We start from the raw sequence: 4,279 nt of genomic DNA, 5'->3' as shown, positions 1-4,279 counted from the left end.
GTTCTCTCGGGGTCCATATCAGGTAATTCAGAAGCTTTCACCACCTATAACTCGATCTTTTCTATAGGGCCTTCACGGCCAGAGTTGATTTTCTTCGCAAACTCTTCCTTGATTGCTTCAGCATCGATCTTATGACTTCTACTGATCGTCAGTCCCCAGAAAAAAACACCGTATTTAGAGCGTGCAACGTAGCATTAACATATTCTGTAGGGTTGGGATCACAAAATCCCAGCAAATCCTCCACCTGTCAAGTATGAAAGTTCGTATTTCAAGAGAAATAGGACATGGTATTTTCATGCAAGAAGTAGAGTGTTACAGAGTAGGCAAACTTAAGAGCAATTCAGCATCATACCTTTGCTAGAAGGCAGCACAATCGAGACTTGACCTAACCAACTCTGACTCCGAACTCTGAACTATCAGATGATGAAAGACGGATTTTTTTAATGATAGTAGTTATGTTAGAATGGCGATACTCATTCGGGCTACATGGTAGTTGAATCGGGATTAGAGACTTTTCAGTAGGAAGGTAATCTGTTGGCAGTATACCATGAAAAGATAACTGGTGTTGGCCTGGACCAGAAGGCAAATGGCTTAAAGAAAATTGAAACCTGAGCACATAGCTAGGTATCAGGATGTCTTTGACAGATTACAGCCGCAAGGACCGCCAAGTGAACCCCTCGGAAAAATCCGAATACCTGTGCTAAATTATCGGATTATAAAATTAACGTGATAGTAAATGATGAAACAGAGTCCATTCTCTAAAAAAGAGTCAAACATCGAAAGGGAAAAATTCGGGAATTGTTGTTATCCATAAGTTGGAATGAAATCCTTACATTGCAATAAATGCCTCGTTTCCTTCCCCAAAATTTGACACAGCGTAGGAGTGACTGATATGTATAAGTAGAATCTATTTAAGAGGTTCGTCAAGAACTTTTAGCAAATATGATAAGAAATATCAAGAATTTACAAAGGCAAAAATTGTCCTTTCCGTCATGTTAAACACAATATCATGAAAAAGTTTGTGGGAGAGAATTATATAAACAACAAAAACCAAAGAGATATTTGGAATGATGACATTTTCTTGGTTGGTACATTCTTGACTTGCCTCCTCTTTCGTTTGAGCCAAACCTGTACCTTGTGAAACACGAGTATCGCAGAAAAATGAGTGAAAATGGTTTCTTCAAAGAAAACAAGAAACTGGCTGACAAAATGGGATTCAGAGGATGAATTTTATTTGATTCGAGCAGGAAATTTTGAATCTCATTATAATGTTTGATATAAATGCATAAAATGGAGTGGGACGGATTTGAAATCAATTGTTTAAAATACCTAAACAAGCCAACAGATGTGAAGCATAAATTTCAAATGCTGAGATAGAAATCCATCCTTGACAAAATCGACATGCAAATATGAATTCCTCCAACTTGAATCATTGTTCAAAAGGGGCAGGATGAATGTACCATTATGTATGGCACAAGTTGAAAAATGCTCCTGTTAGCTCGTACACCTGACATACTTCTCCAACTTATCTCTATCCATATTTGCTAAAATGGATGGGTCGAATACATCCACATCCTATACATACACGTTCAGCAAATAAACAGCCATAATTTTGAGAGGAATATATTGTAAACCTTCAACTCATTCTAAAATCAATGAATGTGACAAAATCCCACCTCAGAAACAGATATTCCATGAATCAAGGCATAAGGAAGATCACCGAGACTCGTCGAACTTGAATCAGATGAGAGGAACTTTGGCATCCTTAACACAGTAGATCACAGAAATCTCATGTTTACTCTCGAGCATGTTAAGTAGAAAGATATAAGAAAGAAATCCTCCTACAAAACAGTGGCAAAGAAAAGATGAATAAAGAACATGAATTGCAATAGTTTACATGCGAAGACGAGAATCGCTTACTGCTGGTGTGCTGTCATTGAGCCACCAAACTTAAATTCCTACTCTTTTAAAAAAAATTAGTGTAGTAGGGTCGAATCCACAAGGAACGGAGGATGATTTCTTTCGATTAAATGTAAATACAAGGTGATTTTGGATAATAACAAAATAAAATATTAAAACTAAAATTAAAAAGCAATAAAAAATAATAAATCAAACGAGAATTAAATTATCAAACTCTAATTCAAGGGGATTTTCACTATTCGATTATGTCATTGTTCATCGGCTAACATATTATTTATTCATGGAGTTACAAGTAATTAACCCTAGATTATAGGGATAACCGCTAAAATTCTTGTGTTTTTCTAATTTAATTGACCAAACCCAGCATCAAGTCAAAACTTATCAATAATTAACTGATCACGGTAGCGTTTCATATTAATTAAAAATAGCATTTTCGTTATGTGAAAACAGTTAATCCTAAAATCTAATAATCGAGATAGCTGCAATTGATAGATCGAGTTTCGTTGATTTATTTAGATTGAATATGCTATAATAGCACAACACACCTAATCTATCGCTACTCATGTACCAATCATTCATGTCAATTACGGATCACTGAATTCATGGATAGCAGTAGAAAATTATATATCGAATTAAATTGTCAGATTAACCGAGATACAACTTTCGTATAAATAAATTATGAATCAACAAATACTTGAACAAAACACGAATATTAAATTAAAGTGCAAAAAGTCTCACAGTGATAAATCGAAATAGTAAAAATATTCCTTGAATAAAAAATAAAACTTAGCCTAAAGGTGTGGAGAGAGTTGGATAGAAAATCCTTGAGACATTTTTTTCTTGTGCTTCACGTGAGATGTTGGTGGAAGGTTGTGAGTTGTGTTTTAAAATTGTGCAGCCTCCTCATTCTTCACGTGATGGTAAGTTGGGTCTAAAATTAAGCTAAAAAGCCCACTAATTTCTTAATTAACCCTAAATATTAAAATATAAAATAATAGATAATATCTTATCTAGAGTTTTCCTCCAAGAATTTCCACTAAACCGGACACCATAATTAATTCTTTCAAATCTTGCATAATCTTCACAAAATCATATTTTTCACTTCTTGCAATTTTAGGTAGCTGAAACATGATCACAAGGCGTGGCCACGTCTTGTTCCATGACATCTTCTGGTTTGGTCATTCTCTTTCAAAACTATATCTTGGAAACTTCAAATGTGATAAACATCACATTTTTAACTCAAATTTGCTCCAAAATCATAAAAGTTCCTCCTACAATAAAATTACACAAAAATGTATCAATTAAACATATTGGAGGTTGGAATAATGAGAAATATAAAAATATTAACTATTACGAGCCTATCAACTGCCATTGTAGCAAAGCCTGGTCCAACAAATAGAGCATCAACATGAGACTTATGATCATGAACCAACAATATTTAATACCACTAAATCAGAAAAGGCAGAAGGCAAAATAACATGAAACAAGGCAAAAACTTGTGTGAGACGTGTTGGAATTATTTTTTAGGCTCACATAATTTAATTAATTTTACATGGACAAGTTATCTAATAAAAGACCCAATAAAGTGATCTAATTAATTATGCGTTTCCAAAGTATTAAATAAATTGGTGTGGTCCACCTTATGTGTAGAAACCCAGCCCAATTAGGTCTTCTATGATGGGTCGAAGACTGCTAAGGTTATATAAGGTTATGGTCCACAAGGCACAGATGAATAACACAGAATACATACGGCGCACGTATTCTAGATCTCTCTCCTTCTCTCATCAAAGGCAAAAATAAGGTGGTCGATTCTCTGTTGGCTTGGAAGATCCATAACTCTGACGCTAGATCAATCAATGGATTTTGGTACGTGTTTACTGTCATTTATATTTTCTAATGATTCGACATGAATTCCTGGCAATGTTGTGATATATGGATTTAATCACATTATTTAGAGATTTATTTTATTCAATCTCCAACAAATGGTATTAGAGCCACATTCATGTTGAATTATGAGAATTTTTGTTTATTGATAGTTCGAAACAGAAAAGTATGTTTTATTTCCTGATCTGAGGAGATTTTCTAGTCTATAAATTTTTTGGATTCAGATATGATTTTTCTTAAAATTTTCTGAATTTGGATATGAATAAATTCGTGCTTTTTGGATCTAGAATTTTCGAATTTAACATCCAAAATTCTGATTAATATTTTTTTTTAAAAAAAGAAAATTTGAATTTGTCAGATTTTGGGATAGGCCGCCGGATTCAGGGCAAATCGGACGTCGACGGCCGATTTCCCGTGTCGAATTCCAAGGCGTTTTGTTCGCAACACTTTGGCGCTCATATCCATACCATATATT

General features: G+C 34.2%; 1 long non-coding RNA gene across 1 annotated transcript; it reads left to right on the top strand.

Annotated features, from left to right (window-relative positions):
* The first annotated feature begins 444 nt into the window (after positions 1-444).
* Positions 445-1,825, top strand: LOC142518723 (uncharacterized). Its single transcript, XR_012813629.1, has 2 exons — positions 445-526; positions 632-1,825. It is a non-coding gene; the product is annotated as an uncharacterized LOC142518723 (long non-coding RNA).
* Positions 1,826-4,279: the final 2,454 nt, after the last annotated feature.

The sequence above is a fragment of the Primulina tabacum genome, chromosome 11 (assembly GCF_025594145.1).
Source record: "Primulina tabacum isolate GXHZ01 chromosome 11, ASM2559414v2, whole genome shotgun sequence".
Lineage (NCBI taxonomy): Eukaryota > Viridiplantae > Streptophyta > Magnoliopsida > Lamiales > Gesneriaceae > Primulina > Primulina tabacum.
This window is presented reverse-complemented; position numbering and strand designations above follow the sequence as displayed.